At 44.9% G+C, this 23,249-nt stretch overlaps 1 protein-coding gene across 2 annotated transcripts in view; it reads left to right on the top strand.

The window, feature by feature from the left end:
- Positions 1–23,249, top strand: part of LOC119172343 (brain-specific serine protease 4) — a 75,872-nt gene that overhangs the window by 33,781 nt on the left and 18,842 nt on the right. Inside the window, exon 2 of one of the 2 annotated variants that reach the window (XM_075893622.1) lies at positions 12,429–12,481. The gene's annotated coding sequence lies outside the window, so the exon portion shown is untranslated. Of the gene's footprint in view, positions 1–12,428; positions 12,482–18,952; positions 19,110–23,249 lie in introns of those variants that run through there. The other variant, XM_037423400.2, reaches the window with a different exon arrangement.

The following is a 23,249-nucleotide window of genomic DNA, read 5'->3' as shown; positions in this document are numbered from 1 at the left end:
AAAAGACAGCCCACACAGGATCACTAGTACACATAGAGTTCCCTAAAATTACCTAGAGGAGTCGCTGGCACTGCGATCGTTCAGTGACTGTGGGAATTATGGGCGTGACATGGATTTGCATAGTCTTCGTGCTTGCCGGCGGCAAACGCACTTGTGGCTACGTTTATTGCAGTGTTTTGGTTTTGTTTCGAAAGAAAGAACAAACCGTTTTTCACTTCATGTCCCGGTTTGAAGTGGTAAGCCTGAAACATTAAGCTGGTAAAATGCAAGTGATAAAGTATTGGATAAACTATTGCTGATTGTTGTATTGTGACAAAGCAGCTTCAAGCCACGCGAAGCCAAAAAGAACGTAAAGTACGAAGACTAGGCAAATCCATGTCATACCCATAATACCCGTGCTCGTTCAAGCACTATGCGTTGCAGCTCCCGTAGACACTATCGTCAGAGTTCCCTCTAAAGTATATCTAGGAAACTCTATAGTGTTACACATATCCTACACAATGTGCTACAAAATATTCAATCTAGTATTGAAAGTGTACGCCGCTGCGTGTATACATATGTTGGTTAGGATCGCTGTATTGATCAACAGTCCTTTTTCAGGCAGTGTGCATAGCCTGAGTCGCTTGGCTGGGATAATTATTATAATATGGCAGCGAGGGCATTCACTAAAGCGGCCAGCGTTGGGATTGTTTTGACGTCAGCTGATAAGATAGTAGTTGTGAAGTACGGCAGCTTCGCTTTCGCGACATCACTTGCATCATCCCGCATGGCTGCAACGGTTCTTAGTATCGATTTTACGATGTAAATTAGACACGAGAGCGCCACCGGGGGCTACAATTCATGGTTTGCTTGCCCGTAATATCAGGTCTTACCACTTTTTTTTTAAGAATTGAGCTTCAAAACAAAGGGAAGCAGGCACGGTGTCCACAGCGAAATCGCAGAAAGTGCACTGTTCTAGCAAACAATACAACACGCTTTCTTATGAGTGACGTCATCACATTGATGGCGCCACGGTATGTCCTCGAGGCCAATAGTACCAACTGCCCGTCCGTGCCCGAACAACCGTTCGTCTATTATTTCAATGTGAAAAAAAAAGTAAGAATAAGGCTACGAATTAATGAATGGAAAGCGCCAAAGTGGTGAGCGAAGATACACAGAGGAAAATTGAAGCACGTACAAAGAACGGACAGAAAGAAGTTAATAACGGAGTGGGACCTTTTTAAGCTCTGCTTTCTCGTTAGTGCACGTTGGTCATTAAGTACACAGTAGATTGAAATTTTCGCCACTTCTTGTTTTATAAGACACCCGTGAGGGAGACAAAAATTTTCTTTGGGATTTCATTCAGTTGAAGTGTGAGGAATTAATTAGGCGAAGTAATAGTGATGAACTATAGTTCCTGGCGTTTTGTTGCACCGCTGCAAATTTGCCCTTCAGATGATGGCGCGGCGTCCGTCACGTTAATGATCTAAATGTTTTCCGCTGCTGGCAGTGGTGACATTAACTATTAAACATGGCGTGTACATACGTACAGGCACTCAGTTGAGTACAAACACCTGGTGGCAAGATTTGATTGATATGTGGGGTTTAACATCCCTAAAACCTTCATATGACTACGAGAGACGCCGTAGTGGAGAGCTCTGGAAACTTTGACCACCTGGGGTTCTTTATTGTGCACCCAAATCTGAGCACACGGGCCTATTTTCGCCTCCATCAAAAATGCAGCCACCGCCGAGATTTTATCCCGCGACCTGCGGGTCAGCAGCCGAGTACCACCACGGCGGAGCTGGTCCCAAGCTAATGAGTGGTATAAGAAACCACGCAGTAACTTGAACTGCGTGAATAGGACGGAAATATGAGAACACATAACAGGATAACAAATAATAGCGTAAAGGAACAGCAAAACAATACGAGAGGATGATCTCGTGAAGAGAGCTACTGTTGAGCACATTTTTATTTCTGGAGACTACAACGCCACACATCTGAGTCTTATTTTTTTTTACATACTACCGCCAAACATTTACCAACGGCAGTAAAAAAAGAATAAAGTTAACAAACACCGTACATATGTTAAATAGCAGCGACAAAAATCAGTATGACGGCCATTCGCGTGTAGTGGCGAAAATCACCTGACCCAATTAAAACTGTACGCGAGGAAAAGAAAGGAAGCTCAAAAATATGCCTTAGAGAGGAGGATAAATGTTTCCACAACGTGTACCACGCTCTTGTAGTAAAGGGTAGGCGAGGAATCGTACCGCTGAACTTAGTGAACAGCTCAAAGAAAGCAGCGGTAATGACAAAACTAAAGTAAGAATTGTCAAGCTGCACTTCGCCATTTGCTGTCAAGCGCTCAGCGCCAACATACTGGGCGCTTTTCGCAATACGTTTCAATTACGACGTAGCCTACTCCCCGGCTACCTGCGTGCTGTTTTGAAAGCTGACGGCATAATAAATACATCGGCAACGTGACACAGGTCGATTGCACGCGGAACAGTCGGATATATAAACTCTGCCCACAACAGGCATCTCGTGGCCTATCGCCGGTTGTGGAGCCGCAACTCGGCTCTCGATGCGCGTTATTAAGTTCGTGATTGCGATGTTGAGGGGTAGAGGCGCTTAACAAGCGCACGCACGTCACTCACGACTCATCGTGGCGGAGTCGGCCTCTCCTTCCGACAGCCGACACGTGTGGGCGCCACAGTAATTGAATGTGAGGCTTTTTTTGTGTGTTTTTGCACGTTCTCGATACACGCTTGCGTGCCGCCAGGACAGCGCGAGCTTTCGTTCGCCGCTCTCGCCGACGTGTCAGATTAAGGGCAACTCGTAACTTGCGTATCAGGAAGAGTGATCCGGAGAGGTCATTTCTCCGCCTCGCCGCTTAAAGGAACAATCGGGCCTCTCCTTTCTCCGACTTCGGTTATTCTCACTCCGCGCGACGTTCCTTCGACAGCAGCTAACTGAACTTCTGAATTCGGATTTGTTTACGCAAGTTTCACACATCGCAAGGAATGACGCTATTCATTATTGGGATACGTGCCATGTCACACAACACGACGTGTATTTAGCCACGGCCGCTGATTTAAGAAAACGTGTTTAACGGTTTGGAGTTCGTGGTACTTCACTGTGGGAGAGCAGAAAAAGCCGTCTCGGCACGTTACGAGCACAACCTGTGTTTAGAAAAAATGTCTAACTAAGAGCACTGGGTATTCCATTATGAGGCTTGTCCCGAAATCTGTGGTAAGCCTAGCTGATTTATAATCCTGTGTGTTCAGAAAAAGTGTTTATCAATTTAGACTACTTTGTACTCTATAGGAGAGCAAGAAGCCATCCCTTGGCGTGGGGATCATGTAGTACAAACGTGTGTGTTTAGAAAAAGTGTTGAACGACTCACACTGGACTATTACACCGCCAGAGTTACCTTATATGGCTACGCCTGGCTTTTGTAATTCCAAAAAAAAAAAAAAAAAAACTTCTGTGCTAAATCTAGTTAGATTGCAGGTTTTGCTGTCTACACATGTAGCTTTACATTTAATGCACATGATAATGTACTGCAAATGACAAATTGACTTCCCATTTCATCGTTTAAGCATACGACTGCAAGATCGTACAAGTGCCACGGAACTAGTGCCGTTTAAGAGTCTTCTACGAATGAACAAGGAGCGTTGAACAACATGTTGCCTAATATTTGAAAGGAGGCCCTTTGCATACTCCAAATGGAGTGGGAATATCTTGAAGAGGGTTGTGCACCAGATTTCGAGACTCGTATTCATACAAGGCGTTCTGCTCTTCTTGCTGCCTTCGAAATTTTCGAGCAGTAAGCTTCCAGCCACTAGGAAATCACCATTAGGTGCACGGTCAAAAAAAAAAAAGAGAGAGAGAAATCTAGAGAGAAAATGCATGCCTATTCAGTTAAACGAAAACAAAACAAGAAAAAGGTCAACCTTGCACTAAACCAAGCAATGCTTGAAGCAGTAAGATTCTGAAAACTGGTTTGTTTGCCTGTTAGTTGTTTGCAGGCTTTACCTATATAGGTGATGATTTCTTCCTTCTTCTATCTTCTCTACGTTTTCTATGCTGTCTATATTATTTTGTCTCTGAACCCTTTTTTTAACCTCTCTCATTCTCCCTCGCTTGCTCCTTCTTTTATTATTTCCTCTTTGTACCTCTCAACATTTTTTCTTGGTCTTACTTTGATTTCCTCTCATTCTCTTTAGTTCACCACAGGTTGCGTGTAGATGTGTTCACCATAACGATGCGAAACGAGTACGCCTTTTTGAATGCTTCACTCAGCCAAATGCAGAGCAACAGCGTCGCATCAGAGCTACAAATTTGCGATGGTAGCTCTGGTTTGAGCGAAGAATCAAGTTTATATAGGTGACACCATTGGAAGCTCGAACACGTCCTGCGCAGCTGCGCTCGCTATGACATCCAGTGATTCCCGCTCCAGATTGTATCGGACTAACTGGACTACAGACCATTTTCTGTGACGCGGATTCTATTACCCTGAGCGTGTGCTTCGAGAGCATAGAAATTGATTGATTGATATGTAGAATTTACCGTCCCAAAACCACCATATGATTATGAGAGACGCCGTAGTGGAGGGCTCCGGAAATTTCGACTACCTGGGGTTCTCTAACGTACACCCCAATCTGAGCACACGGGCCAACAACATTTCCGCCTCCATCGGAAGTGCAGCCGCCGCAGCCGGGATTCGATCCCGCGACCTGCGTGTCAGCAGCCGAGTACCTTAGCCACTAGACCACAGCGGCGGGGCGAGAGCACAGAAAGCAACTAATGCTCCACTGAAGTACCTCAACCCGACGAATTTTCTGTTGACTGCATGTGCTCCCGCAAGCGTGCCCTTGATTCTTTGTATCCCTCTTTCCTTCTCTTCTTCTGTCTCCCATCTCACCGCCTTTATCACTTCCACCAGTGCAGGGTAGTAAACCCGATGTGTGCCTTCCTAACCTTCCTGCCTTTTCTCGCCCCCTCTTTCTCTTCTTTCTCATGAATTTCTCACTCGTCTCCTCTCTTTCTCATCCTTTGTAGGCCAAACCTTGCTCCCTCTCCTCCTCCTTTTTCTCCTCCTCACCACCACATATCTCCTTCTCAAGCTCACTTTTCCTTTCCCATGCCCTGGCTAGACTCTGATCTACTACTGTGCCTGGATAACCAAGTGGTTAAGACACTCGCCTTCCGATACTGGGTACGCGGGTTCGAATTCCGCCTCCTGAAGAACAATTTTTTTTCACAAAATATATTATTTATCTTTCTCTATATAGTTTCTTTCTGTTTCTTTCATTATCTCTCTCCGTTCTCTCACCCATCGGGGTTATCACATGCCACGTCGGAGTAATATGTGCACGTCTTCTGGCAGCGAAGAAAAAGAAGGGTATGTAGAGAGCGCATGCCGGTTCAGGACAATGGTCGTTTCGGTTTTCGGTTGACAAATTATGCCGATGTTAAACAGCAGTGATGTTTTCTACGTGTAATGCGTTATGTATACGGCTACGAGATCTTAAAAAAATGGAAATAGCGCGTTTCTATCATCTTCGTATTGAAATGGTGCAGGAAAGAGAAATAGGTATTGTTCAACGAGTTGCATTACAAACAGGCGCAATTCGCTTTTACGAACATCACTTAAACAGCACTGGTGCATCGCTCGCAATACGATTTACCGGATTTCTCAAGCATTTGCTACAAGGCATTTACTGTGACTTCTTATAGATATTCATTCGCCTCGGTGGTAGAGTGGTTAGGTGGCCCGGCCGCCAACATCCAAGTCTTATGTTCCCTGACTACTGGTTTGGTCACATTTTGACAGAGATATAATACTAGAGGCTCGTGCAGGCTGCGCGTTGTCAAAGGACGTTAAAGAACACCATATGGCCATGAGTTCCGAAGCCCCCACACCTACGGAGTGCCCCATTCTTTATCACATGGTGGTTCTCACGCATAGAAGTCCACATGCTCTCATTTTTCAAGCATTTCTGCTATAACCGGCCTTATCAGCGGCCCTTTAAAACATACAAATACGGACAAGTGACGTTTTCAATATGATTTATTCGGCTCGTGAACTGGCGTTGGCGCGCCACGATGACGTACTCAGTCATCCTTGGTAGTAATACAGCTACTTCTGGAGCCTCTAGTTTATGGTTAAAACATTCCACCCGTGCTCTAAGCAAATGCACGGCTGATATGGGCGTTTTCTTCAGGGCAGAAGAAGAATTTCGTATTAGAAGCTATACGTTTTGTACTTCACACAGTTAGCTTTTGCCAACCGTGCCGAAGTTGGGATTGAGGTGTTCTTGAGAAGAGGAAAAAGGCACCTATATTCTGTGTTGTCTCTAGGGCGATACTGTGCTGTGTCTTGTAGGGGAGTGGGTGCGGAGGAATAAAAGTTGTGGAAAGGTTTATAAAAAGAATAGGACGAGGCAAGTGACATAAAAAGAAAGAGATAAAAAAGTTTGAAGCTGGGCGAAGAAATTCAAGGACGGGGCACCACACGGCGAGAGCTGCACGAGGTCAGGAGGTCGCGGAGGCCGAACCGTCCACGAGAGATATGTTGGTGTCGGAGATGGTGGGTGGCACAAGAGGTCAACTTGAAATCGTTCGAGCAACTCCGCAGAAATCGGGAGTGACGCGCGGCGGGGTAATCAGTCGATCGCGAAATGCTCGCCACTTTTTCGGCAGGGCTGTCTGCCTGTTGCCAAGGTGCTACCACCAAATAATAACGCCTTTCCCACGAGAAGTTACACATTGCTCTGAAAAGTGTCACAAATCCTTTTCAACGTTTCGAGGAGCCACCTTTCAGAAACTGTTGGTAAAAACATCTAATCCATACAACGTTATTCAGGGAACTCAATTTCCCATTGCAACAAAAATAATGTCACAGTTTGTTAATTTTATTTCTTATAACAGCAAATCGTAACGAAGTTTTAATTGAATATCTATTTATTTTCTGAAGTAATTCATGCTGTGATTTGGCCTAAAGAGAAACAAATCTCACAATATAAATAATTCAATAGTTATCATATTTTATACTTTTCCCGTGCCTTGTACAAATAGGCACATCGAACGAGTCGACGAATTTATTAGTGACTACAGCAAAGGAATAATATGCCACACTCCACTGCAACAAGGAAGTTAGAAGAAGATAAATTTATTAGGCAGGAGGTTCAAATCATCCGAAGCTCAATATATATCTTGCTCCTTCTTAGACCGTAGTCGATACAAACAGCGAAAAAGAAAGAAAGAAAAAATAAGAAGCAAAGACAATTCCGTACATAGCGTCTCAAATCGTCAAGTTTCTATCAAACGCTCAAAACTGCTGAACTTGAATGTGTAGCGGTGGCGGAACCACGGGGTACATTGCTCTTTAAGTCAACAAGTATGCAGCACGCCACGCAAAACAATGAGAAGGTTCTCATCTAATCACCGTCAGCTGCAGGCGGCAGTACCATAGTGGCTTGGTTAGCACCGCTGCAATGAAACGGTTCAGGACCACACTATTTATGAACCCATCAGGAAAAACGAGCAAACAAATAAACAAAAAAGATGAAGGCCGCCGACGTTAGCGCGTGCGTACAGTCCTTCATTAGCTGTTCTTGCTTCGTTTAATGTGAAGTAAATCGGTAATTGCTTATGCGCCAGTTCCGCCGCGGTGGTCTAGTGGCTAAGGTACTCGGCTGCTGACCCGCAGGTCGCGGGTTCAAATCCCGGTTGCGGCGGCTGCATTTCCGGTGGAGGCGGAAATGTTGTAGGCCCGTGTGCTCAGATTTGGGTGCACCTTAACGATACCCCAGGTGGTCGAAATTTCTGGAGCCCTTCACTACGGCGTCTCTCATAATCATATGGTGGTTTTGGGACGTTATACCCCACATATCATGCTTATGCGCAAATGTTCGACTACTGATATAAAAGTTATGCCTGGAGTGAAAAAAAAAAGAAAGCCTAATAAATCACGTTTTAATTTCTTGTGCCTTTTTTATTCTTTTTAATTTTAGTATAATCTCCATCTACATTTTGGGTTTATGATTTGCGAGGTGGCGAAGAGAGCTTTTTTTTCTTACCGTTTAATGCTTACTTACAACTCTTTCCCATTTTGTCTTTCTCTCTGACAATACTTGAAAGCGGGATTAACAAAGCAACGAAATCCTGCAGAGAGCCATGTCCCTGTAACAGCTGTAGAAGACCGCCGGTTAAGACAAGCTCCTGAGAAAAGCGCCAGTGATTCCACGCTTGATGACAATATTATAATTTGTGACTTCTACAGAAGAAAAAAGACGTACCGTTTCATATGCGTACGTAACATGAGCGTTCATGGTTCCTCTGTAAGGCGATAGCCTTAGATGCCACATAGAACGGGAAGAAAGGTCCCGTCGACCTCAACGCGAGTGATGGGCAAGATCGCCACATGAGCACGTCTTCACATGACGTCATCATGAAGCCACTGATCACCAAAATCTGTGGGGCGAACATGACATCACGTGATATCATGAAATGGCGTCACATATTACTGTCGCTTGAATAAAGGTGCGTCAATCTCGGAGGCACTGCGAAAGAGAGTGAGGTGAAGAAATCTTCCGATGCCTCTGATCATGGAGGCTCCGCAGAAACACGTTGCGTGAAGAAAGTTTTATGCAAAGTGTGAAGGGAGAGGGTTTAATGCAATATACAGAGAAGATGAAGAAGAACGCTTTGGCCTCCGAGCCATTTTAGCCCTTTCAGACGCCACCTATAGTCTATTTGAACTAGATTAATCATATAATTGTTGAATTGCGTGTTCAAGTAACTCATTTTAATCAAGTTGTAATTAAATATCTCTTTATCCTGAAGTCATTGATGCTTACTATTTGCATAAACAGAATCTAATCTCAGGCTAGTAATACAGTGCGAACTCATTTTAGTTATATTAGTCTTGAGCAATGAAATATTCTGCTTTTCCCTTAGCTTTCAGCAAGCGGCACGTCACACGACTGATCGAACGTGGTAGTGCCTCCAGAATAGTGTATCAGTACACTGCAAAACTAAATCAAAGGAAGTCAAATTTATTATGCGAGACGTTCAATTAATTCAAAGTACGATATGTCTTGCTCTTTCTTGGCCACTACTTCAGATGCAAATATGAAAAAAAAATGGTTTGCGAAATTGTGTACATAGCATTCTAAAAGGTCAGGCAAATGGAAGGGGAACTATGCGACCTTTGCTTTGGCATGAACCAAAGTGGTGAAAATAGCGCGGTCGTGGTGAAGATGGATAAATGGAAATAAAGCGCCTCGTTATCCCGTGACGGACGTTGTAGTGGGCAAGCTCGGAACAGTGCCTTCTCAGCCGGCCATCTTCCGCCTGCAAGACGGCCGGGCGACCCAGATATCAAAGCAACCTCGACGGGGCCCTGATAAGCGCCCTCCATGCGGCGATGCGCGGCATGTAGTAGCGTCTACATAGCGGGATCCATCTCGAGCGCGGTGCGCAACGTTCCGGCATGGCTCGAACTACAAATTCTCCCTGCCCATATTTTTTTTTTTAGCACAGCGGCAACGGGTGTTGCCGCTTCCTCAGGGCTTCGCGGCATCCGTTGATCTTAGCGGCGGTGCCCGCTCAGATGGTGCGATCATGCAGCCACTGTCAGGCACCATCCAAGCCGCCGACGTGAACACAGCGAGGGATGGAGCGGAGAAAGGCTAAAGACGCCGTGACGTGGTTCGTCTGAAGCTGACGGGAGGATGCCGCAAAACGGGACTATATTCGCCATGAATTACAGCGCGGGAAAAAAAGAAAGAAAGAAAGAAGGAAAGGAAGAAAGAAAGAAAGAAAAAAAGAAAGAAAGAAAGAAAGAAAGAAAGAAAGAAAGAAAGAAAGAAAGAAAGAAAGAAAGAAAGAAAGAAAGAAAGAAAGAAAGAAAGAAAGAAAGAAAGAAAGAAAGAAAGAAAGGGGCCACAGATGAGGCGCCAAATGGAAAATGCGGAACGCACAGAGAGACAGGCGCTCGAAAATCATAAAGTAAAAAAAAAAGTTCAGCTGGCAAAAGTTAGGTCAACCGGAAGAACAAGCCGGTGAACGCACTCACGCAGGGCAGGTAGAGTGATTGTTCGCCGAGTAAAATATAAATTGACCTCTCCCCCACCAACCGACTTCTCTCCAGCTCACTCTCTTTGCTCTTCATCGCTTTCCCGCCATTTCTGAACAAGCGCGATGCAAATGTACTCGCGTCATACGGCAGATTGAAAAAAAGAAAAGAAAAAAGGATCAAAAGATCTGCGCAAAGCAGCAGGTGGTACATCTCACGAGCCGAGTGTAGTATAAGAAGGAACAGTTGCGGGCTTCTGCACGGAAGGAAAACCTGTCTTTGGTCCCAGTCAAAATAGCCCCCAAAACATGCCGAATTTCGAGAAAACCAGGAGCACACGCTACGTGGAAACACGTCAGGTGTACATAGTCATTCATGCTGAGGTGCATTCATTTTCAGACTCTCGTTTCTGCCTTTTTTTCGTTTTTTCCCCTCAGAAAGGGGGTAAAATGCGCTGACACTCGAATGAGTCTTGAGAAGGGCCGTTTTTTGTCCGAACGGGAAACCAGACTTCCGGATACAGGCACGACCGCCAGCTGATTGTCTCTCGCTTTGTGTGCCCGCTTTGTCCGCCTGTCGGCGCGACGGTGTTCCGTAAACCCTGTGACAAATCACTTGCTCATTTTCAAAAACCCGTTCCTTCTTGAAGTCCACAAGGATATACACGTTTTCTTGTTTTTTATAGCACACTTGTCGGTCGTTTCCCGTGGTATACCTTTACTATATACGGCACGGTTCTAGGAAAGTCGTCCGGGGGTGGATGTGACACTGCATTTGAAGAAAAGAGGCAGTGAGCACTACAGACGTCCGTAAACGAAGGAATTCAAGAAAACAAACAATAAACAAAAGGTGGCCAAATAGGGCACCATTTTCTAAACCAGCCTAGAACGTCAGCTTTTGGCTGAAGAAGTCCATCGCCAATTATCTGCGATGGCCCGCTACCGATAGAAAGGCCTCTGGTTAGTATACCGGAAGACCCTTGCTTGGAATAGAAAAATGGAATAGTTATTATGGGTTACTATTGAGGACTGCGAAGCACTAACTGAAAAAAAAAACAAAAAAAACGAAAACGACAATGTACAAAATAAGTGCAAATGGCATGCGGTATAGTAGTTAACGCATGTCGAGCGCAGTTCCTTTGTAATTCGTTTTTCTTCTGAACACTGCACAGCCTTCGATATGTCCCTCGCTCATGTCATATGCATAATGAAGCCTTTCCCTACAATATGCTTTTGGTAAAATATAACATCCATCAACATTACAGTGATGGGACTACCACAGAACTGTATTAGGCGCTTTTTAAATTATATCAAATATGCTGTGAAGGAGATAAAGTACCACCTATGGGGAAACATGCCGAAGTAATCTTATTTATCATAACGAACAAGCAAACCGACGTTCAGAACCATTGACATATATCCCACACCACGTTTGTCGGAAAACTTTGCAGCAAAATGGTGCGCAACCGCACGATCGATTAACAAGGAGGGAGCAGACGCGTTCCGAGCACCACGTCTGGATTTAGAGCTCACCTGTTCATGGAAGACGTGTTAGGTGACATCGACTGAACATTCGTGGAGAGAGTTGGGCACGCATAGCAACAGAACCACCATCAAACTAGATTTTATCAAATCGTTACACGACAGAGCAAAGTAAACATAAACATGACAATAAAATTTAGAAAAAAAATGACGGTAAAAATTATGACAAAAATGTTGCACTATCTGGTGCATTTTCATCATTATTATTTCTGTGTCACACAAATATCAAGTCTCAACTCTATGTTTAGGAGCCTGTACTCTGTCACGCTGCAAAGAATGGGCTCGGGGCTCCAAGTCCACACCACCGTGCTCATAGTTTGATGTGAGAAACAACGAGTTATCGAATTTGGTTGCGAACTTGGTGACTCATGCTGTGGGTTTCCCATACTTCATGTGCGGATAATTTCATGAGTTACTCTTCTAATGTGCAGCATGTCATTTCTATTTCGCTGGACACGCATCTGCAGTACCTACAAGACAATGCCTCTTTGGCTCACTCTAAACAGAATATTCGTGAAATGCATCGACAGTGTTTTTTTTTTTACTATTTTCACTTGCGTTGAGTAACTTACCACGTCCTCTGCTAAGCAATGAGAGTAGCAAACGTTTTCTGACAAATAGCTATTTTCACGAGAAAGAGACGAAAATTGCGTCATGCGCGCCTATTGTACCTGGACCATTTTTTTTAAATCGAAACTATAGATATGTTTTCGCTAATACCTGCCGTATTGATAATGAGAGTGTGATTGAAATGCGTGTATTGATTTGACTGATACAACTATTCCTGTGCCTTCTTGCTCTTTTCTGTTGTTTTTCAGTGCTATGAGAGGATGACAGAAGTGGCCAGGTATGGATAGACGTCGCAAATGTCGTGAGTACAATTTGCCACATCTTCTTCTTCAAAGTGTCAAAACCTAAACGTACGTAGCGCAATATTCGGCTCCAAACATTTTTCTTGCGACATATTGGGCACTCTGCCACAGAGAGTCCTCTCCAGACCGGCCTCTCTATTTCACTTGACCGAAGAAAGGAAGGGTCATCATAGCCATCAGGCGTGTCTCGGCTAGACCTTTTCGCCATTTTGCACTGATTTCCAGCGTGCAATAACCTTCTCTGCCGAGACAAATTGTCACTGGCCTGTGGTCCGAGAATCCTTTTCCCTGGCCGAACCAGGACAGCCTCGTCGAGCACGTGCGCTGGCCAGACTAAAAGATGAGCGCTTTCTCGGCCGGGTGAAACAAGACGCATCGCATGAAAAAAAATTACTTTAAAAACTACTGAGCGCGTAGCACGTGGATCTAGAGCAGCGAATGCGCAGCCAAGCGCTCCTTCGAAGCACTTCTTTCGCGGTGGCTGGTTAACTCACGCGATCGCCGAAATAGAAGCCGAGAAGACGAGAGAGAGAGAAGGCCCGTGGCAAGAACAAAACGGGATGATGTAACAATACAAACTCGTGTGCATGTAAGCGGCGAAGCCGCCATTCGGAGTCCTGGAAAGGAAAAAACCAACGCGGCGACTTTCCGAGGCCTTGAGGCTCTGGAGGGAGAAAGCAGAGCGAATGTTACGCGCTGTTATGAAGCATGTCTCTTCTCGTTCCGACCATCCGCACGCGCGCGAGCACTCGGCGGAGAAAAGAAACAAGCAAAAGAGACAAAACCGACTTTTCGGATGCATGTTCAGCCGCCAGAAAGGGGGCGGTGTCACGCTTGAGATGAATGACCTTGTTTCGGCGACAGAAAGCCACCCCCCCCCCCCCGACCACCCCCCTTTTCTTCCCATATTCGCAGATGCGCATTTCCGTCTTTCTGCATCGCAGACCACAATGGCTCGCCTAACGTCGCGTGTGCACCAGAACAAAATAATCAGCTAACGAAAAAAAAAAAAACAACGAAGCTTGCAAAACTGTTCCTTTAAACGAACACGGCCGAACTACGGATTTACACAGAATCTATGCGTAGCAGTGAAGCAGGCGCGTACTTATTGAAGCCAACTTGAAAAGTTTCCAGTTACTTTTTTAGCTCCTGTTAACAAAAAAAAATTGCAGATCCTCACCTGATTCAGCAGCAGCGGCGGCGGCAGTGTAGCCGGGATCTGATGGTTACGGGGCGTGAAGAGACATACACTACTGCGTGATCTGGTTTCCCAGGTGATTGCATCTCGAAAAATGAATAGCGCGGGCCAAGGTCAACAACGAAGATGGGATGGACGTACAACGCGGACTGGGTCGTCCAAGCATGCACTGGTCGCAGTAGATGCGCCATCCAAAAATAAGACCAGACTTAAACACTTCTAGTCAAGCGTATCAATGGTGAACCAAGATAAAGTCAGGCGGTACCACGTACGGATGTTGTTTTTGGTCTTCGGACTAACCTGTATTGGACGATCATAGCTGATACTTCGGTGCTGTACATCTCCTTGCGGCTCTATATAAATAAATATGTAGAGTTTAACGTTCAAAAACCACCATATGATTACGAGAATATGACACCATAGGGAAGGGCTCTGGAAATTTAGACCAGCTGGAGTTCTTTAACGTGCACCCAAATCTGAGCTGACGGGCCTTCAGCATTTTCGCCTCATTCGAAAATGCAGCCACCGCAGCCGGGATCGGATCCCGCGACCTGCGGGTCAGCAGCCCAGTACTTTAGCCATTAGACCATCATGGCGGGGCTCCTTGTGGCTTGAATTCCGAGCAACAGAACAGTGTTCGCAGTAATTGTGCGCCCATTTGATTGCCACTAAAAAAGTTCAGGCGTTCCAAGAGTCGATGAATACATGCGGACCACAACGTCACTGAGGTCTTAGTGTAAAGTACGAAAGGCCTGTAATTTATCGACGCAGTCAGCAACAGCAATGCTTTCAGTGCACACCCATGTGCCAAGAACTATGGAGCAACAGTTTTTAAACTACAGTAAGTAACAATGAATCAGCAACAATGAAATAAACACGAAATCTAAAACTTGACCAATAAAACATTGAATACTCACCATACCCATAAACTGTCGCGCCATCCAGCGGAATTCCGGGGCCTCCTCTCGAGGATGAGCAGTGTACAGACGCTCCCTTGTTGGGCTGTGCTAGCCTCAGTGTCAACACGTTAGCAGGAAACGAATGCTAGCCACTTTGCATGTTTCGTGTGTCAGCGAATAAACCGGACCGATCGTGAGACGATAAGTGTGATTCGTTCTTGCGAGACGTGACGTTTTTGTGAAGTGAAAAATATAACTCGCGCTTTTGGTTTTAGCGTGCAGAGTACATATATCAGCTTCGCGAGATTTTCTGTAGACACGCAGTTATAGTTAAATGTTATCGTCTGACCTTTGCAGTTGAAACTCACCTTGTTTTACGTGCGTATAGCGTTCATCAGTGCTTTTGTATTGCATGGATCCTGTGACAATCATTGAACACGCAAAACATTGCCCACACTGACCCGCTTGCTTTTGTGCACTTGTTTAGAGATGGTAGCACAAGTAATTCGCTTGTGAACGGGTTTCAGAGCGAAATGTTCACCGTGCCCACATAAACGTGGTGGGCGACGCGCTGCAGGTGTTGCCGAAGTCGTTCAGTGAAAAGACATCCTCAAGTCGATTTCAACAGTGATGTTGAAAGATCGAGACGACGAGGATCTCTCACTGCACATGAAAGGATGTCAATGCACTAGGAGTGATAGCGAAGTTGAAAGATCAGCTGCTAACTCACGAGGAGTGAGTAGTTCACGTCCCCTCGTGCGTTAATGTTATTTTCCCGCTCGCAGCTCACTTTGGTTGTATTCGATCTATAATATACTAATATACTACAGTGGGGTCAAAATGAAAGGATAATTTTTCTTGTACATTACATCTACTCCTATAACAGTGAATCTTATGGAGTGCCGCACGCCGCCAACACGCTCGAGCTCTACCGGCGAAGCGAAATGGTTGGAGCGATGAAACGTGCAGTTAAGACTACAATACACGCCTTACTCCTAACTTTTCTTGCACTTCAAATGAGGTAGCGAAGTTTTAGCAGTTCCTATACCGCCCGGGAAAATACTTTGGTTCTATATACATTTATTTGACGATCAAGAGTTAATCCGGTGAACGCGGCACTTGGCGTACGTCCGTGCACCCTATCTCTTTCTATGTGAGTTCACGGGTCGACCCTCCTTCCGCAGCCATCTTTGATTGTACGGCACGCCACCTATAGCCCGTGGCCATAGCGAATATTGTACGCACGCATTTTTACTCATTTACAGGCGTGATTGGGCAATGTCACGTGTCATTTGCGGTAACAGTCAATGAACACCACGTGCTTCGCGCACTCATAATTATTCACTTCGTGGTGATACGGAGATCCGTCCACGTTTTTTGTGTTTTTTTTTTAAATCGATCAGTCATGTCTATGATTTTTTTTTTCTAGAGGACGGGTTCATATACATTAAAGCAGCGCTTCTTAGGCGTCAAAATAAGTAGACAAGGCAATGTTTTGGGTCCCCGGCATCATAATATGGGCACAATCGTTTGTTTTACATAAGGGTGAATAATTTCTAACCAACACGCGCGCGACCTATGCCTACGGCAGGAAAACAAACACTTGTTTATGATAGCGCAAAGGCGTCAACAGTTGAACGTGGCTGCACTTTTGTCATTTGTCAGACACGGTCTGGAAAGCATGGTTTTCCCGTTGATACTACAGAGTGGTAAATCAAGTGTACACTGTAGAATCCACACAATCCTGGCTGTCTTTCTTTTCGGCATGACTCAGAAAGGCATAACGAAGGCTGATAGTCAAACAAGAAGACCACAAGAGAAGGATGCTTCCTGCTGGCTAGGTCAAATCGCGTAGATGCAGTTTCTACACTTACGACAAATATTTCAAAAAGTAAACTATGCAGTAAAAGAATAGCATACACATAACATTTTTCTTTCGGCTGCTCTCTCCGCTCTCCTTTCCTCCTGACGACTCCTTGTGCTTTCGCATTCAGCAACCTCTCGCGCCATCACAGAATGTCAGCGTATACGCTGGCCGGTGTATCCCTTGTGTGCCAGGATCCGAACGAAATAGAGGACGAGGCGGAATCGCGTAATGTTTCGAAGGTCAATCTTGCCCGGTAACACAAATAACAGGTTCCAACTCGCCCGCCTCTCAGTTCTACTGCAAAATAATATTCTCAAACTGCATGCGAAATATAAACTTGAGGCTAATATGTTTTCACATATGCATAAGTTTTAAAAATTGGAATTCATAGGCATTTGTATGCCCTATAAAACGCTATAAAGACCCCTCTCTCTAGTTTGTGCTCGCATATCACAGTGAGGTGATATTAGTGTTAAGAACAAAATAGGCTTTTGGTCAAAATTACGCTTTTTTTTGGGGGGGGGGGGCGAAATTTGCCGCTTGCTTGAGGCTCTTAAACTGCCCCATTCAAGGCGTTTTCACTATATGCAGGCGTTCGCTGAAAGGTTCAAATGTATCTTTCTTTCTATTTCTTAATCGTTTTATTCCACAGGTTTAATGTATATTTATTCAAACAGGCGGCAGAAACTCAGAATTTAACCAGGTCACGCACAGTGGTTTATGAGGATGACTAAAGCTATGCGTGGTCTTCGGTTATTGTCTACGGTGTCACTGGTTCGACTAGACACGCGATCTCAATGCTGTTTCCCGCTGTACGGTGCTTTGAATTGTTAACTATATTTGCTGTAAGCACCCACCGGAATGAGCAAGGTCGCATATGAAAAGCTCCAAATCGGCCAAATCTTATAACTGTACTGACGCAATGTAGAAGTATATATGTCATCTCAGCAAGTACTTGTGATATATGTGGGAGTAGCTATAACGCTTACGGGTGTTGGTCGCACATGTTCGAAATTTAAGAGCTCATTCCCCGCATTGGAGAAATTAAGGCAAGTTAAGCTTGGCGTCGGTGTGCATCACGTACTTTCTATTAACTAGAAAGCACTTCTTAGCGAACTTCGCCGACTTTGAGTGTATCTATCTATCTATCTATCTATCTATCTATCTATCTATCTATCTATCTATCTATCTATCTATCTATCTATCTATCTATCTATCTATCTATCTATCTATCTATCTATCTATCTATCTATCTATCTATCTATCTATCGTTCACTGGCATTTAGAAGGGCCCAACAAAAGGACTATCATGAGATCACAAAAGTTCGGTGAGGAATCCCATCTACTATAGACAAGTGTTATTCAGGCTGTACATCGGATGAGCATTTGAACGCGCCTTTATCAACTCGATGCAGGTTAGTTAACGGTAACAGAATTCGCTGCCTCGGCATCATCGTAGCCGTCCTCTTGTGTAATCGGTACTTTGAAAAGCTTTCTTCATGACGTCAAATCGATTGCCGTGCGGTGCAAGCCCAGTGTTATCAGTGTCACCTCGTGTGATTAAGGACACATTGTAGGGCACTTTTTTTTTTTTTGAAAAATCGAAATTTGATTTTCGGTTTCCTTGCAAGGAATAATAAGTCCTTTCCTAACAATATCTGCTGCCCCATAAATTCTTGCGCATTGTCAGTGAGCCGAAAAGCTCAGATTTTCGAGACCAATTTATGAGTAGCCAAGCCCCCTTTACTCAGAGCATGCACAACATAGGCTTTCTGCCTCGATTAATTTGTTTTCTTTTTTTTTTGCGAAGCCTGTAAAGCCTGTAGCTTCTCTGAGCTTGGATGTCTTTTAAAGAAGTATTCCAGCTACATGAAGGCATAAAATGATGATGATGATGATTATGATGATTATGATGATTATGATGATGATGATGATTATGATGATGGTGATGATGATGATGATGATGATGATGATGATGATGATGATGATGATGATGGTGATGATGATGATTATGATGATTATGATGATTATGATGATGATGATGATTATGATGATGGTGATGATGATGATGATGATGATGATGATGAACAAAGTTTTATTTCAGTCTATGAGACGCAGTGGAGACCCCATGCTAACCGGCTAATTAGGCACTATGGAAGGGGCCAGAGTAAACCTTTTTTTTTCACACGCGTGGCGTTTAACGTGTGCAGTTGCACTGAAATACAACTGTAATTTTACTTCCATTACAGAAAAAGATTCCGACGATCTAAATGATACAAACCAGAACACTTCACATATAGGTAGTTTCAGAGAAAATCAGTCTTGTGCAAATTATGCCTAATAAAAATGGGAGGTATTTGACCTTTCATGTGCCCTTAAAGTGTAGCAGCGAGCACGTCAATAGTAGCCGAGCATATAGCCACCAGTGGAGACTCCCACGTGTATCGTATAGCACATTGAAGTTCGCGCAGCCAAATGCTGCGAAATCAAGATTACTGGACACGTGACAGTGGGCGCTTCTTGACAGAGGGTTTAAAAGGTCGATACACCCACTTCAGTCGACTTGGTGGTTCGTCTGCCCGGGAGGCTGGCGCCGCACGGAACCTAAACAAGGTTCTTGTGCTTTGACAGCGCAGCGTGGAGCAAACGCCCCGGGCCTTAAGGTGAGGCTTATTTAATGTATTTATGGTCTTCCCAAGAGCGCGCTTAGAAATTGCGCCGCTTCCTTTATAATTGCGTGCAACGGAGCGTGTTAACTGAAAGCGGGTAAACGATTCCCGCTCCGAGGAATTTCGGACGCTGAACGAGGATCGTATACGTGACCTTCGCTGCGATTTCTGCTTTGTATCTTCCCGAGAGCTTGCTTCTTAGTGGATATATAGCGTTACGTATGCCGTATGCAGTATACGGGTTCGCATATTAGAAAAATTAGGCGTGTTTCGCAACATGCAACTTTCTATAGTTTTCACAATATCAGAAATAGAGCGTCGGTTTCCACATATTAGAACGCCCCGTGGTATGTTATACGTGACTTAGGTAGCGCTGACTTATGGGCGTGGGTGTTGAAGTATTCCGAAAAGCGGTGCGCAACTGCTGGATTATTTCTAATTTGGTTCCATAACCCCCTTTTCTCCATAGATTTTTTTATACTCGTGCGCGTGCGTTTTTTTTTCTATCTACCCCCTCTTTCTTGCCCCTATTTCCCCGCCCCCAGCCCCGCCACGGTGGTCTAGTGGCTAAGGTATACTCGGCTACTGACCCGCAGGTTGCGGGATCAAATCCCGGCTGTGGCGGCTGCATTTCCGATGGAGGCGGAAATGTTGTAGGCCCGTGTGCTCAGATTTGGGTGCACGTTAAAGAACCCCAGGTGGTCGAAATTTCCGGAGCCTTCCACTACGGCGTCTCTCATAATCATATCGTGGTTTTGGGACGTTAAACCCCACATATCAATCAATCAATTCCCCGCCCCCAGCGCTGGGTAGCAAACCAGATACCATCTGGTTAACCTCCCGGCCTTTCCTCTCTCCCTCTCTCCCTCTCTCTTATACTCGTGGAGGCTTGAATTTTATCGCTTACAGACAGTGTATGTGTCGCTGCGTCGAGTGCGGAATTTTCGTTTCTTTCTTTACTGACGAAACAGGCCGCATGTTGTGGCAACCTTCTCGAAATTGTGCGAGCACACCCCCCACAGGTTGGGCTTTGGTTTTCGCGGCGCTATATCATTGGCGACGTCACTTAACGAGAACCATTTATTAACATATATAAAAAAACATTGGTTTTTACCACGCTACCACAGAAGGGGACAGGGAAGTGCTGCGTTATGCACCCCTTTTTTTTTTCTTCTTTGAAAGGTAGTTGGGCTGCTGCTTAGGTTAGATTCACACGACTGAACATGCCGCTTATCCACTCCGTGAAACGGGCGTCACATGGTTCCGCTGCACAGAACAGCACCTATAATAGGTGGTCCGAGGCATCCTCCATTAGGTCGCGCATCTGTACCGGGGCTGTGGCGTTTAGCATGCGCTGCTGAACATAGTCACGGAATAGACTGCATGCAGGCCACGTCAGCTGCATTCAGTGTACTTCGATTCCGTTGAACGTTTGCATCGCTAGCGTCGAAATGTATACCAACAGTCGTTTGCGAGTTTCTTGCTAACTACAGGGTGTTATGTAGCACGTACATCACGCTGTAATGCTTACCGCTTATTGATGGAATGCGTATTGAATGTGTTCTGCATGCAGTGAGCATTGAAAAGAGCACAGGCGCAAGCCACTCAGTTGGTGCAGAGTTTTTAAAGCGCACGTTAGACGAACGCGCTCCCCTATAGCGGACAATCACCCTTTTTCATGCAGTTGATTGTGTTGCGGCCCCTCTAAGTGATGTTAGTATCACTGGACAATGTTTTACGAGATGCCTCAGTGCCGTTCGAAAGTTGCTTCTGCAGTGTGGGCGTCAAAGCCACGATGGATGTTCGCCAAGTGTATGCGCCTCGTGTATTCGCTCGTTCACCCACCAGATCGCCGATAGATTGAATATGGGATGCGCATGCTCAAATCGTTCAGCGTAGCCTCGGCGTGAGCTGCACCGCCTGTAGTGTCCCACACGGAGCCTTCAAACAGCGCCATACGGTCTCTCGGAAAATTTTGAGGGTGAGTTGATATACTAACAAAAGGCCGTGTGAAACATCCATAATCTTTTTCCCGCCGCACTGACCGATAAACTCAGCTCGTCTTCGCCTGTCGCACCGGCCAGTCGTCTTCGACTAAGTGCTGTAGCTGTTGTAATTTATTCGGACGTGTGTGCCATGACTTTATTAACGCGGTAATGTTGGAGCTCGTTTCACAGAAATTTCGGCGTTGGTGTTATTGGTTGTGAGCGAAAAGTCTTGTTTGCGTGTCCAAAAAAATCAAGCATCTTTGTAGCACTGAAATCGAGAAGTGCGCAAATAAAAAAATAAAAAATTCTACGTTTGAGCTGGGATCAAACACGGTTCGTTTGCGTGGCAAGTGGTTATTCTACCAGAGTGCCGTACTTCTGCTTGTAAATACAGTAAAAATAATTTCCACTTCTTCGAAATGCAGTGAAAGTACCTTTCATGCTTTACAAACACACGTGTCTTGTATACATATTGCGCAATACAGCATAAAATATCGCCGTATAATACGTGGTACAAGTTTACATTTCCATCGGCCGTCAGAAAACGCGATTATTATAATGTCTTCATAATTTAAAGCGAGATCCGCACTAGAAGACACACACGTCACTGCACCCTTAAGGCGACGTAAGGTGTTCATAGCAAGTTCGAGAAGATTTCATCCACTAAGTGTTTGAAGTACTCACAGTAGGAACAGAATATTGCTATCGCGTTCAACTCCTAAAGGCGGAGCATAAGGGTCCCCCAATTTTTTTCGCTACAGCATGCAATGCAGGACAGTCAGCTTCTCAAGCGCTCAGGGTTACCTGGCTAATTGGGGAAACCTAGCTAAAAGGTAGCCGAAAATTACGAAGCGTTTGTGAAAACCGTATCGTCTTTTTTTTTGAATGACTAAATTACCTTTTGTGTAAATGTAAGTAGTGAAAAAATCCTTTAAAATAATACTTCGTGAAATTAAAGCATGTATTCTAGGCTTCGACATAGGAGTGAAAAGGGTTGGGGGGGGGGGGGGGAGGCCGGGGGAAAGGGTTGCCTCCTATGGTAACCTAAGGGGGAGGGCGAATTCGGCACCATGTATTGACACAATAGAGAAAGGAGGGTGCGGCGATGAACCTTCGCTTTCCCTGAAGGGGAAATCTACGTATGAGCTTTAACAACCATTTCAAACAGAATTTCATGAATGTTTCAAATTGGTTGCTGGGTTTGAATCATAAGCTGTAGTCACTTTCGCAATCTTTTTTTTTTCGCTCAGTGTAGAGGGAGAAGTTAGCCACTTTAAACATATATTCACACATGACTTGTCTGGTGGTATCGCCTGTGTCAATATTACTTAGAAATCGATACCAGTGAGCATATATTTTCATGATGTTGCCAATACTTAAAAACCACTCTAAAAACGTCATCATCAGCCTGACTACGTCTACTGCAGGATAAAGGCCTCTCCCATGTTCCGCCAGTTAACCCGGTTCTGTGCTTGCTGTTGCCAATTTATACCCGCAAACTTCTTAATTTCATCTGCCCACCTAACCTTCTGTCTCCCCCTAACCCGCTTGCCTTCTCTGGGAATCCAGTTAGTTACCCTTAATGACCGGCGGTTATCCTGTCTACGCGCTACATGTCCGGCCCATGTCCATTTCAACTACGATATCCTTAACCCCCGTTTCTTCCTTAATCCACTCTGCTCTCTTCTTGCCTCTTAAGGTTACACCTACCATTTTTCTTTCCATTGCTCGTTGCGTCGTCCTCAATTTAATCTGAACCTTCTTTGTAAGTCTCCAGGTTTCTGCTCCGTAGCTAAGTACCAGCAAGATACAGCTGTTATATACCTTCTTCTTGGGGGATAGTGGCAATCTACCTGTCATAATTTGAGAGTGCTTGCCACATGTGCTCCACCCCATTCTTATTCTTCTAGTCACTTCAATCTCGTGATGCGGCTCCGCGGTTATTACCTGCCCTAAGTAGGCATAGTCTTTTACAACTTGAAGTGCACTATTACCTATCTCGAAGCGCTGCTCTTTTCCGAGGTTGTTGTACATTATATACTTTCGTTTTCTGCAGATTAATATTAAGACCCACCTTTCTGCTCTCCTTGTCTAACTCCGTAATCATGAGTTGCATTTCATCCCCTGAGTTACTCAGCAATGCAAT

This window comes from Rhipicephalus microplus, chromosome 4, assembly GCF_043290135.1.
Source record: "Rhipicephalus microplus isolate Deutch F79 chromosome 4, USDA_Rmic, whole genome shotgun sequence".
Lineage (NCBI taxonomy): Eukaryota > Metazoa > Arthropoda > Arachnida > Ixodida > Ixodidae > Rhipicephalus > Rhipicephalus microplus.
This window is presented reverse-complemented; position numbering and strand designations above follow the sequence as displayed.